The 14294-nt window shown below is 38.8% G+C and overlaps 1 protein-coding gene across 25 annotated transcripts in view; it reads left to right on the top strand.

Moving 5' to 3' along the window:
- Nucleotides 1-14294, top strand: part of DST (dystonin) — a 503266-nt gene that overhangs the window by 304291 nt on the left and 184681 nt on the right. The gene's annotated exons all lie outside the window — the stretch shown is intronic.

Here is a 14294-nt window from a genome sequence, read left to right as displayed (position 1 = left end):
GTTAATATTTTGATAACTTTCTACATGTGGGGCATTCTGTTCATTGTTTTCCATATGTTATCCCATTCAAATCTCCTAACAGTCCCACAAAAAAGGAACTGTTATTATCCCACTTTTGCAGAGGAGGAACCTTGGGTTTGCCAAGGTCTCGCTGCTAATACATCATAGAGCTGAGATTTTAATCTCTGTCTGCTTGATTTAAAATCCCATTCTCCCCATCTGTCTCCCTTCTCTTTCTTTTTTTCTTTTCACTCCCCTGAGGACCTTACTCTCTTTTCCTCTTTTTTTTTTTTTTTTCAACGTTTATTTATTTTTGGGACAGAGAGAGACAGAGCATGAACGGGGGAGGGGCAGAGAGAGAGGGAGACACAGAATCGGAAACAGGCTCCAGGCTCTGAGCCATCAGCCCAGAGCCTGACGCGGGGCTCGAACTCACGGACCGCGAGATCGTGACCTGGCTGAAGTTGGACGCTTAACCGACTGTGCCACCCAGGCGCCCCTCTTTCCCTCTTTTTTTTACAAAGGGGAGAGATCTTTTTCTCTTTCCCTCTTTTTTATTTTGGAAATTTTAACATCAATCAAACTGTAATGAATCTCCCACGCATCCGCACCCAGAGCCCCTTTATAACACTGTAATAGTCTGCTTCTTTATGGAACGACATTTCAGTAGAGGTAGGTATAGTTTGCCTGATTAGTAAGAAAAATCAGAATCAACTCGCCTGCACTTGTTGAAAATAAAGTACCAGATCTCCTTAAGTAACACAGTTCCAAGAGGGTTTAGTCGGTACAGACATTGCTGTCATCATACTGCACTTCTATGTGACTTAAAACATGAGGCCATCAGAAGGCTGCATAATTGGATATATTTTATACCTGGGATGGTAAGATCTTGGCCTTTAAATAAAAATGTTTGGATTGTTATACCTGAAGGATTTATGTCATGATGTACCTTTGAGTGTGTGCTCTTTTCTCTTTGAAGTGTTTTAAGTAGAAGCAAAGCATTTAGAAGCCAGCTATTATTCTAAAATAATTGACTTTTAAAAACAATGGTCTCCGGGGGCGCCTGGGTGGCTCAGTCGGTTAGGTGGCTGACTTCGGCTCAGGTCATGATCTCACGGTCCGTGAGTTCGAGCCCCGTGTCGGGCTCTGTGCTGACTGCTCAGAGCCTGGAGCCTGTTTCAGATTCTGTGTCTCCCTCTCTATCTGACTCTCCCCCGTTCATGCTCTCTCTCTGTCTCAAAAATAAACGTTAAAAAAAAAAAAAAGTTTAAAAAAAAAAAAAAAAACAATGGTCTCCGGACATTGTCTCTTCAATACTTGTGAAAGAGTATAAGTACAAATTAGTATATACATGCTGTGTGTTTTTCTCCTACATATGTGTCAGAAATGCTGAAATTTCCTGGGGAAGTTTAATATTATAGAGCTCATATTGCTTTAGGAGAGAATTTGGATCTTTTGAATATTATTTGCTTTGAACTTTTAATTTGACAGAGTGATCATTTTAGAAAATTGTTTAGCTTTACTGGAGCACCTGGCTGGCTTACTCACTGGAGCATGTGACTCTTGATCTTGGGGTTGTTTGTGAGTTCAAGCCCCACGTTGGGTGTAAAGATTACTTAAAATCTTTTTTTTTTTTTAAAGAGAAGAGGGGCATCTGGGTGGCTCATTTGGTTAAGCATCTGACTTCTGACTTTGGCTCAGGTCATGATCTCATGGTTCTTGGGATCGAGCCCCATGTCAGGCTCCACACTGGCGGTTTGGAGCCTGCTTGGGATTCTCTCTCTCTCCCTCTCTCTCTCTGCCCCTCCCCTGCTCTCACATGTGCATACGTGCGTGTGCATGCTCTCGCTGTCTCTCTCTCTCAAAATAAATAAATAAACTTAAAAAAAAAGAATTGTTTAGTTTTAACTTTGAACTTTGATTTCCTAGTTGGCTTTGTTTTCCCTTGTTAGAATTCATGGTAGAAATACTGAGTATCAGGTTTAAGTGCTCACAAGATTTCTTTGTTGCTTATGTTCATCATCATGTGCCTCATAAAATACTACTGTGGCCTTTTTCACTGGAAGAAACTTTTCATGTGTAGAACTGTTTTTAGCTAAAAAGTACTCGGGCTTTTCTTTTTACTTAAAAAATGATCGAGTACTTTTCTTCTAGCATGTGTAAGAAATGGATGGGGTTGAACTACACATAGTTTTCACTGTTGAATGCTTTAAAATACTCTAAAGGGGAAGGAGAAAGTTATAAACAATTGAAATATCACTGTAAGAAGATTTTTGGATATTGGACAGCAATAATCACATTTAGAGAGTAGTGTCTAATTTATAGTCGTTTTTACTTGATAATTATTCCCCTAAATTTTGTGATGTATTTGGACTTGCTGTGGAAACATATCCGTTTAATTGGGTTTGGGGGTCTATTTCTAGATTAAAAGTTGTTTTTTATATATGAGTTTTATTTGACTTATGTAATAAAAATGATCTGAGGTGGTACATGGGTTTGGTTTCTACTTAAATACCAAGCCTAACTGTATGGAGTACTCGGTTGAGAAGGATCTTGACAGGGAGTGAGGGCTTAGCAGGAAAGAACCTTGAGATTCCTGGAGTGGATGGGCGGAGGATTGTGGTGCCACTCATGAAGCAAGTTTGCACGCCCCAGAGAGAATATGAAAGATTTCTCTGGGGATTGCAAGGAAAGTGGATACTCTTTGTCATTTCAACTATTTTTTTTAAAGGTTTTATTTATTTATTTTGAGAGAGAGAGAGAGAGAGAGAGAGAGAGTACTAGCATGAGTGGGTGAAGGACAGAGAGACAGAGAGAGAGAGATAATCTCAAGCGGGCTCCACATACAGGCCTCAATCTCTTGAACCATGAGATCTTGACCTGAGCCGAAATCAAAGAGTTGGACGCTTAACCTACTGCATCACCCAGGTGCTTCCTATGCCCCGTATTTGTCATTTAAAAATAAACAAGTATTGTAGTAAATGATCTGGTCAGATTTTTGTGTACACATCTCCTGAAGATTTAGAAATATTGATCTGAAATGGGGACAGAATAATAGCACCCTTCAGATTTTGTGTTGCTGTCAATACTGTCAAAACTTAAGTACATTAATTTGGATTGCCTAGCATAATTTTATTAGTGTTCCCACATAGAATATGACTTATGAAGTGGAGAGAATGTTTGTTAACCCCAGTAAGCAGTACTCGACTAACATGAAATAAAAAAGAAATTTTTATAGTAAGAGTAATTTATAGACATTACGCAATAAAAACCATCCCTGAAGTTAAAAAGAAAGTAACTGTTGCATAGAAGGCACCCAAGAAATATGTGTGGACTGTTGACCATGTATCAATTTCTGTGTTAGCTGTTTTTATATATGGTAGCTTTTAAAATGATCACAGTCCTGTGAAATAGATGACACTATTTCCATTTTTATCTGTGTATTAAATGATCACATTATTAAATTACTGAAGAAACTGGGGCTCAAAAGGGAAACTAATGTACTCGACATACCTTTTAAATGATGGAGGTGACGGCTCAGGAGTCTCAAGTCCTCATATGCTTCTGTGTAACTACTTACCATAATACCCTGCAGGTAAACTAGATATCCAGAAATGGAACTGTTGACCTGAGCAACTGTGCTAGGGCAGTGTTGAAAACTAATGATATTCAGCAAAGATACATGAGAATTCTCAATGAATTTAAGAAATGTCTACATGAATAGTATATATATAAATGCCAACTAAGATCTTTGTCCCTCATAAGAAATTAGTGAGGGACATCAGTCACATAACTTAGAATTAGCCATCAGCGAAAATGGCATTAGCAGCATCTCATAATGTGAGGAAAATTGTAGATAATAAGAGAACATTAAAACACTCAGCATAAGTGAGAGCAAAACCACAAATGAACTGTTCTGTAGTTTTGGGTATGTCATATTATCCCCAAGAAGGTGAAGAACCTGGATTATGCAATGGGTAATAAGAATGATAAAGTACTATGATATAGTGGAAGAGATTACAAAGGATAGCTCTTATAGGTTCTACTTAAATAGGTCATTGATTCAGATGGTAACCATGATTATTGCTTATCATTGTGAGCATGGTGTAATATATAGAATTATGGGATCACTATGTGGTATGCCTGAAACTAATACAACATTGTATGTCAACTATCCATCAATTAAAAATAAAATAAATAAATTTTTAGGAAATTCTGTTCCTGATTCCTTCTAGGAAATTCTGTTCTATTTTAGGAAATTCTGTTCCCGATTCCTTCTAGGAACGTCTGTTTGTTGTGTTCAGTTTTCAGTGGAAAGAATTCAAATAATAAAACTACCACATATCTGTACTAGTTTGCACTTGTTTTGTTTGTATAGTTTAAATTTTCTTGAAAGCGTATTAAAATCTTTTCACTGAAAACCACAGCTGGTAAGAGATCTTAGGTAAATAAGCCTCACTCTTGCCCCTAACCTTGGTTTTCATTCAAAAGAATAACAAGGTAGACTGGATTTGATGGACTTAGATCAAAAGGATGTCACAAAAGCATCTGATGAGTAAGTAGCTTATGAGCAAGAGAAGTAGAGTTAACTGAGAATCAACAGCCTCTGGGATTCTAAACTGCAGTAGATTAATCATTCTCCTAGAGTTTGGATACAGAGGACTAAAATTCCCATTAGTAACACATGTTCTTCATAGTAGGTGTTATAGTCAGACCGTTCAGCTGATTTTTCTGTGCTCTCATTTAAGAGTGTGCTCAGTTATCACAGTAAAACTGATTTTGTTTTTCTTTTTGAGAGAAATAAAGCTCTGGCTTCTAGCTTGACATTCAGCCCCTGACTTGTCCTACTTTATCAGTCACTGCATGCAGGTAACTGCCCCAGAACATTGATGAAAGCCAAGTTCCCAAACAGCAGCACTCACTGTGAAAACATGTCTGCCTGAGCAGGCGTGAACATGAATGTGCGCCCACAGGCCACAAAGAACAGGGCAACATGTGCGGTAGAGCCAGGTGAAAACCTAAGGTGGTAGGATGGAAAGGTATGAATATGTCACGACTCACATGGTAGAGGGGTGGTGTGTTTGGCAGAGAGATTATTTCTGCTTAATAGTTTCTGTTTGTCCTAGTCTTGTTTTTAGTTTATGCCATTCACTGGTTTGAATTTCCTTTTGAGGCCCTTGGCATTCTTTTCACAAGCATGTTTTACATACATTACGTAACCAAGGAGGACTCCACTTTCTTAGGATAGATTGTGTTCAGGAGCACGCCATTTAAATATTTTCTAATCAGCCAGAAGCTGATTAGATTTCTAGCCAGAGCTGATTTCTTTCTAGCCAGAAGCTTTTCACTTGTCTGAGTGTGTAGTTGGATAGCAATTATTTTGTTCATTGTTTGCATTTTGAATTAGAACTTAATGGGACCATCATATTTCATTACATTAAATGTTTAAAGATGCTGTAATTGGGAAGATTAGACTGTAAGGCTGTGGTCAGAATCATCATGTTTAATAGTCTGACCTGGAGGCCTGTGATTAAGCCGCATGCTTGGATTCAGTCACACCTTACAAGCTGAACTGGATTGGACTGGTTTAATACTGGGAGGAGGCCCTTTAGGGTTTGAAATGTTCCCATAGGAAGTTGGATTAGTGTTGATGAGGGGATTTTTTTCCCTTCAGAACCAGGTCTGCCCTTAGGCTGCAGAACCCAGAAGTCTGAGGGTTGTGCGCATACACACAAGTATGGTCTCTGGTGTGTGTGTGTGGCCATGGGCTAGGCAAAGACACAGAGCCCCGAAGGTTATAATTTTTGGAAAAGTCACAAGTATTTCAGTTTTTGAGGCAAAATCAAATTGCTTATTTGCCTTACCAGATAAACTCAACACAGTTGAATTCTGAGAGCTCACTGTGAAAGCCTGGTAAATTTTAGAGTAGGTTCTCCTGTAGGTATTTCTTGCCACAACCCTACTTCAACTTGCATCTGTGACTTTTATATAAAAAAAAATAGGAACTAACAAAATGTAATACATTAACATAGTAAAATTCTCAAATAGAATAAAGGCAAATGCATTGAAATGTGATCTCTTTCCCCAGATACCCAGTCCCCTTCCCTAGAGACAACTGTTCAGTTTCTTTCATAGTCTTCCAGAAATGTTCTGTGCATATACAAACACCTGTTTTGGGGCAGGGTGGGGAGAGGGTCAGCTTGTTGAGGTATAATTTACATAAGCACCGAATCTTGAACATTATTATAATCTTTTCTAAAACACAGTTGAGAGAATGGCATATATGTTATTTCACATTTTTCTTTCTCCTTAATTTATTTTGGATGTCTTTCCATATCAGCAGAAATGGGTTTACCTTATTCTTATAAAATGCTACGGAGTGTTCTGATGTATGGATGTAACATTATTTAATAGTATTGTATTGATGGACTTTACATTTTTTTACTATTAAAAGTGTTGTATTGGACTTTGTATGTGTGTTTTGCAGATGTGTGAGTGTGTTGGTTTGACAAGTTCCTAGAAGTAGAATTTCTAGGTCAAAGGGTAATGCATTTAAAGTTTTAAGACCTATATCTGAATTGTCTGCTAGAAGAGTTGCACTGAAATACCCTTCTGTACTGTTTCCCCTCCATGATGCCTTTAAGAAAGAAACATTCCATTATTTGTTAATGACATCCTAGCAGATATTAAACCCCATTCATTTTTTTCTATTCTTCTTTTAAGTTTGTTTATTCATTTTGAGAGAGAACGCGAGCATGCAAGCGTGCACAGGTGGGTGTGGGACAGAGAGAGAGGGAGAGAGAATCCCAGCAGTGCAGAGCCTGACACAAGGCTCGAACTCCATGAATGAGATCATGACCTGAGCTGAAATCAAGAGTCAGACACTCTACTGACTGAGCCAGCCAGGTGCCCTCTCTTCTTTTTTAATTTACCCTTTTATTCATACAATTTTTTTTTCAGCTTTTAAGGTATGTGCCAGAGCTGAAATTGCAGGCTTATGTTTCCCTCTGGTGTGCAAGCTATTAGTCTAAACATGTATGTGTTGAGAATTTAGGGGAAAATGACCAAGTAAGTTGGCAAATTTGAGAGTGATGTGATCATTTAAGACGTTAGTATGCCAGCAGTGGGGGTGGTCTTGAGGTAACATACAAGAGAATGTGGGCCACAATGGCAGAGGTTTGGGAAGTATGTAATAAACATCAGATTCCTTCCCTTACTGCGGCCCACCCACTAATAACAGGGCACGTGACCGTAAAGCACAAGAGAAGCTGGGCTTTGCTGAAATACTCCCCTTACTTTGAAACTTGACATATGCTTCCTTCGTCCTGGCTCCCTTCGGCATTTTCTTACCTTTCTCTAACACTAAGATTTCTCTTATGTTGCAAGAGTAGCTGACATATCTTCTATCCATCTATTTTTCTTTGATAGGTCCGTCTGTTTTGTTGCAATATGTCTTTATTTTGACTCATTTTCAGATTCCTGTTCCTATGTTACTTTGTGATATGAAGTGGTTTAATATTTTCTATCAGACTAAAAAGTAAATTTATCCCTCTTTTGGAGGCATATTTATCCCCTAGAGAGTAAGATTTACTTAAGTTCACTAAAATATAGGCATTGAAAGAATTAGGTCTCTATCAAAATCAATACTATTCTCTGTTTGTTAAAGTGTATGAGGCTGTTATGGGGTTAATTGTTCTTTGTGAATTGAGACTTATAACTCCTTAGGTATCTTTTAATTTCCATCGGTAGGTTCCAATCTTGAAGTACTAACAAAACTTGCTGTAAATCATAGCATTTTTCATACTTTGCTTTCTGTCTTGTTGGTAGAGAGTTACTTTATAGAAAAAAATAGGAAGAAAATTTGAAATAAATTGAGGCATCTAGTTCTGAGAAAGGGAAAATTACCTTCATGGCTTTGTTTCCTTCTACAATACGTGCCCAAATAGGAGCATAAAGGAATATGTACACCCATTTACAAAAATATGGGTGGGTCTCTTGCATGTTCATCTTTATTTGCTGGGGAGAGGTGAAGAACATATTACAGATCTTTTTTTTTTTTTTCCACTGAGGGGAGGGGGCTGAGGGGAGATACTTTTTGTACCAATAAGAACAGTAAAAACATGCTAAGCCTGAACATGATTTAATCCAAACAGTCATCTACAGGAATTTGTTATGGTAACTGCTGAACTGCCATAGGGTAAGTGAGGCATATTGAATACATATTGTTATTGTGTGATCTATCAGAGAACAAATGTTGAGTAACATATGTGGCTTCATGCATCTGTGTGTGAGTAGGTGCGTCGTGTTCTGGAGTACAGACGTTGTTTTAAGACTGATTTCTAGGTAAATGGAGGTTTTGGGTTTTTTTTTTTTTTTTATTTCCACATAATTTCCTTTCAATTCCTTGCATGCTGCTGAGTACATACTAGTTTTCCAGCAAAGCCTGAGCCTGTGCGCGCCCAGCTACCTGCTTTGTCTGTGCATGTACTCAAGCAGTGAAGTGTACCAGCGTATCATCATATGCAGATGATCAGTTTCACTGTGACTTCATGCTTACCAGCTTCAGCTGGTTCTGATCAGCAGTCTTTTCCTATCTGTGTTAATTCACACCTTCTCTCGCTCATACTGCCTTTTCTCCCCTTACTATTAGCTGATGATCTGCACTCCTGCTCTCAGAGAATACTGACACCAGCAAGTTAAATGTCTTTCTCTTTGCTACCAAAGATACAGACCTGACTTCGTTTGCTTCCATCCCAGCCCATCTTTGCTCCTGTTTGACAGACGAATTCCTCCTCTACCTCTCCGAGGCCTGTATCCCTCCTCCTGTGCTCTGGATCCCATGTCTACCATTGCCTCAGAAAACTTTCTCATTACACTAAACCTTTCTCCCTCAACAGATCTTTCTCCTTGAATTTTAAGCACGCTGAAGCCTCTTGGCTAATAAAACAACAACAAAAAATTCCTCTCTTAACTCCATGCTTTTTTCCCATCTACTGCCTCACATCATTCCTTTCCTTAAAGGCCAGACTTGTCAAAAGAATTGTCTGTACCCTCCATTTACATTTCTTTACTCCATATTTATTCCTCACCTCACTTCTTCTGGCCTCTGGGCCCATAATCCACCAAAACTCTTCTAGGGTCAAGAATGTCTTCCATGTGGCTAAATCCAATGGGTCATTTTCAGGCCTCATTTTTCTCCTCTGTATTTGACCCTACTGACCATTCTTTTCTTCTTGAAATACTAGTCTTTTTTCTTTGGCTTTTATGGCTCCACACTGCCCTGGTTTTCCTCCTGTTTCTTGGGCTCTTCCTGCTCAGATCTATTTGTAGACTCAGCCACAAGGCCAGTACATGTTGGGAGTTTTTGGGGGGTTGCCTGTTGACTTTCTTTTCTCTCTGTGTTGACTCCCATCCATGCCCACACCCCTAAGTTCTGTGGATTTGACCTTCGAAATATCTCCTGCCCTGTCTGCTTCTCTCCACTGCTGCCACATTCTTTTGCAGTCACTATGGTTCCCTACTGGCTTCTGTGGGAATACTTTCAACACTTGAGATTTCTTCTGCATCTAACCTCAGATCTGATCATTTAGTCCTGTCACCTCCTTAACGCATTTCAGTGCATTAGTTCTTAGAAAAATATTCAAAATCCTTTAAGAAGTTCATGAGATTTGGGGCCTCTGGGTGGCTCAGTCAGTTAAGCGTCTGACTTCAGCTCAGGTCATGGTCTCATGGCTCATGAGTTCAAGCCCGGCATTGGGCTCTGTGCTGACACCTCAGAGCCTGCCTTGGATCCTCTTCTTCCCTCTCTCTCTGCCCCTTCCCTGTGCACACGTGTGTGCACATGTTCTCTCTCAAAAATAAACATAAAAAAAAAAGTTCATGAGATTCTGCATTATCTCTGCCCCTGCGTCCTTCCAGTCATCTCTCACCATGTGTCCTCCTGATGTTGGCTCCCATCCCAGGCAGTGGTCTCCTTGTTCTCACGTGGCCTCCAGGCCTGAACATGTGCAGGCTTTTCCCCCTCTGCCTTGGTGCTCAGGGTGTTCTTTCCAACCAGGTTTTCTCCTGGTTTACTCCTGAACTCCCTTTAGAGCTCTGAGCTCTTCGTATACCCAGTGCCTGTATTCTTAGTGCCTCTCTGCCCAGCACATAGTAAGTGCTTATTAAATGTTGAGTGAATGAATGAACTTGCTAGTTTGTTGACTGGGAAGAATTATTTAGAATTAGTGTTACCGAAGTGCCAAGTTAGGCCTTCTGTGACATTTTCATTACATTGGTTACATGCCAGTGGATGCTTTTTAATAACCCGTGCATATAGTGGTTTATATTTAGTTTCACAGGTACTTTCACATGAATCTTCTCTTGAGACCTTGGACAAATCAGTTGGCTTCTTCAGACCTAAAATGGCTTTCTTCCACTGCCACACAAATCTCAAGACACTCCCTGGAATTCCAGACGATTCTTATAGTTCCTGATTTTCTGTAATCCTTGATTTTCATTTTTTTGCAGGAGAAATGAGAAACCTGAGACACGGGTTTCTGGATGCATGTTCACAGTCAGAGAACAAGTTAGGACTAAGTCACAGGACACCTGAGTCACAGCCCTGTTACTTCTTTCTATCTCGGTAGAGCCTTTTCGCTCAAATATGTAAAAATGGTCCTTTAAATTTTTTTTAAAGTTTGAAAAACTGTGGTAAAATATACGTAACATTTACCATTTGGTATGTTAATACACTGCTGCTAAACCATCACCGCCATCCATCTCCAGAACTCTTCTCCCACCCCCCAGACACTGGCAATAACCATTCTACTTTCTGGTTTTTTGTGTGAGAAGGAAAATTATTGCTCAGTGTCCTTTCACGTGATCAGATATCTCCTATCGCGAAGTTTATATAAGTGGTTTTTATTTCAATGAAACAATCTGTCACCAAATGCTGTCTTTGTCAGCTACCCCGTTTTACAGTCTATTCCAGAGTTGGGCCAATATGAAATGTGACTCCGCCCCATCTCCTCCAATCCTAAACATGTTCTTTTCCTCCTGATTTAAGCAATAAAAATCAGCCCTGGAAAAGAGGGAAAAGGCTTGCTGTCTCCTACTGAGAGTCTAAGGCAGTAGGCATGTTTGTGTTTGTGTCTGCTTTGTGTTTGTCTTGTTACATAATTATCTGATAGTGTTATGGATTTTTTTTTGCCAGTGCAGAATATGGATGATTTTGAAAGAAAATGAGAAATGTATTAGAGGCAAGAAGGATTTTAAAATGATTTAGTTCCCAGACTTGCCTGATAAGAATCACCCTGGGGGAAGGGGAGAACCTTGTTAAAATACAGATAACCAGGCCTTTCTCTATATTCTGTCAGTCTAGAGTAGGGCCTAGCACCATTCCAAGTGTGGAAAACATTGTTACAGTATATATTGATGAGTACTGTTTGGGTGACAGTCTGGAATTACATCTTATTTCATACAGTTTATTTTTCTGGATATGCCAGCATGCACAGACACACTATCTTGTGTTTCTTGTATTACCATCATCATTATCACTTTCCCCACCAGCAGAAGCATAAATTCTTCTCTGTTTTCTTTATCTTGGTTTTTCAGCTTCATATCGCATGTTACGATTTAATTAGATTTCAGTTTATAATGCCAGCACAGCGCAGCATGTTGCTCAGACTTTGTAGAGAGATACACCTGGGTTCAAATCCTGACTGCCCTTGTCAGCTTGCGTTCTTGAAATTACTTAATCTCTTAAAGCTTAAATTGTTTCATCTGTAAATTCAGAGTGATAATTATACTTTTTGAAACTTTGTAATTTATCCCTTGCTTGTTGTTTTCACTGCATGCCTGTTTTCAGACTGTTTTTAGCAGAGAAAGCCTTTAGGAAACCTTAAGGTGTGTGTCTGTTTAGTTCATGGAGAAGTTAATGGCATTGTGTTCTGTCCCATGTGGATTTTGATAAGGGTGTGAAATCCTGATTGGAAGCTATCGGTGGTAGCTTTATCTGTAGAAATTAACAAAAAGAAAAGGAACAAACCTAGGAATCAGGAATTTGAACCAGGTGCCAGATGGTACCTTCCAGTCCTCAAAGCTATTCATTTCTTTATATTCATTTTTCAAATATTCGTGTGCCGAGCATCATGCTAGATATTGAAGATACAAACATGGCTAAAACAAGGTCTGCCTTCAGGCAGCCTGCTGTCCATTGTGAGAGGCAAGTGCAGAGTTAGCATGAATTGTGGCAAATACACACATGAGGATAGTAGACAGCATCTGGGAATGTAGAAAAGCAAGACTTACAGGACGAATCTGAGTTGATCAGGTCGTGTCATGTATGGGGGTGAGGTATGCAGTGGACATTTGTTGAGCAAAGGAAAGAGACAAAAACCCGATGTGTTTTTGCTTTGAGAAACGGACTCTGCTCGTTTCTCTTAGGAATCTGTCGTGATTCCTAAAAGGGAAAATTTCTCAAGAGGATTCAGATCCTGGATAGCCAAAACTTACATCTATACCCGCACAGTAAATAATGACTGAATGCCAATTGAGAGCCAACACAACCCAGTAAACCCTATGAATTTAAATAAATTTTGCATACTTTGAAAAAACATGCTGATTTGGATTCTGACTACTAATGTTAGATCTATCCTTGCAGCCATTATCATACTTTTGGTTCGGAATTTGTTAATCTTGTGTCTGCACTAATGCTCTCTTCTCTTAGCTAACTTTTATCAGTGTCCCTTCAAGGATGTTCCAATGGCCGTTTGTAAGTCTGAGTATTCTGACTTGGTTTCATGTTCCTTATAGTTGAGCATTTCAGTGTTTGGCATGATGTAATGTGGAAGTCTTAGGTAGTGTCTTGTGCTAATCTTTAGCCATTTGTAATACTGCATAAGTCAAATTTTCTCTCAGAATCCTATCTAATTCTCATGTGAGCTAATATAATAATAAAGAATTTGAGGACTGAAAAGTTACTTTGGGGTGTCTGTACCAAAAAATATCTTACATAGTTTTAATGTTCTGTTAGTTTGGCTATCTATTAATGTGGGTGGTAACATATATAATAAAATATGTCTGTCTATATATGTGTGTTGTGTGTGTGTGTGTGTATGTATATGTGTGTGTATATGTGTATATAAATATAAACATAAATATAAATGCCCATATACATGTATATATGCCTGCAGTTTTGTATGTATGTGTGTGTGTGTGTGTGTGTGTGTGTGTGTGTGTATAGCCTATTGTATAATTTTTTTGTTTAGAGAGAATGCTCTTTTAACATGGGTGTTATATGAAAGATAAACATTACTTTTATCCAAAATTATTTTGTATTATGGCAGTAGCCACTTTGAGACCTTTTGGTCCTATGTTTTTAAACAAATTAAGGGCACTGAGCTGAGCATGCGTACAAGTGCTTTGCACTTTTGGCTTTGCTTTCAGTTTCATCTTATGGTCTTATCTTGATTTTATACTCACACTATATAATTTGTGGTATCTTCTTTTTTTAAAATTTGTTTTATGTTTGTTTATTTTTGAGAGACAGAGCACACGAGTCAGGGAGGGGCAAAGAGAGGGGGACAGAGGATCCAAAGCAGGCTCGGTGCTGACAGCAGAGAGCCCAGTGCTGGGCTGAGAACTCATGAACCATGAGATGGTGACCTGAGTTGGACGTTTAACCAACTGACCCACCCAGGTGTCCCTACTTTGTGGTATCTTCTTGTGTTTTTCTTTGTAAGCTGTTTTTAATCATTTATGGAAAAAAAAGGTAGGATAAAAATGTATGTTTTTTAAAAGTGCTATCTGTGAACATTGAGTCATTCAGAAAAGATTATATTATTCCAGAATAATGACACAAGTTAAGAGTTAGGATGGCCCTTTTCCCATAAAAGACTAACATATATTACTTTCAGTGGCAGAGTATTACATTATATGATTTTGAAATGTTTGAAGAAAATAGGGAAACTAGAAAAATTAATGCAATATAGGAACATGGTTGTTGCCTTGTACCTGTTTACAATGTAGTGTAGACTTGGGTTAGTCAAACCTAAAATGGGAACGAAATTTCCTATTAAAGTTCCACAAAAAGGAGATCTTAAGCTGGAATGAAACCTTTGGAATGAAAATACAAACCTGTAGGTGGAAAATAGCTCAAGTTTTAAAAGGTTATATGATCCCAGTGAGCCTGTAAAGAAGAAGAAAGATAGGTCACAACACAAGCCTCTTCTGGAAGCTCCAGACAGCTAGAGGAAAGGCAGAGTAGAAGACTGAAAATGACTGAATGGTTAGGAGATGAGTTTGGAGAGGGA

The sequence above is a fragment of the Felis catus genome, chromosome B2 (genome assembly GCF_018350175.1).
Source record: "Felis catus isolate Fca126 chromosome B2, F.catus_Fca126_mat1.0, whole genome shotgun sequence".
Taxonomy (NCBI): Eukaryota; Metazoa; Chordata; class Mammalia; order Carnivora; family Felidae; genus Felis; species Felis catus.
Note: the sequence above shows the minus strand (reverse complement) of the source record. Positions and strands in the feature narration are given on the sequence as shown.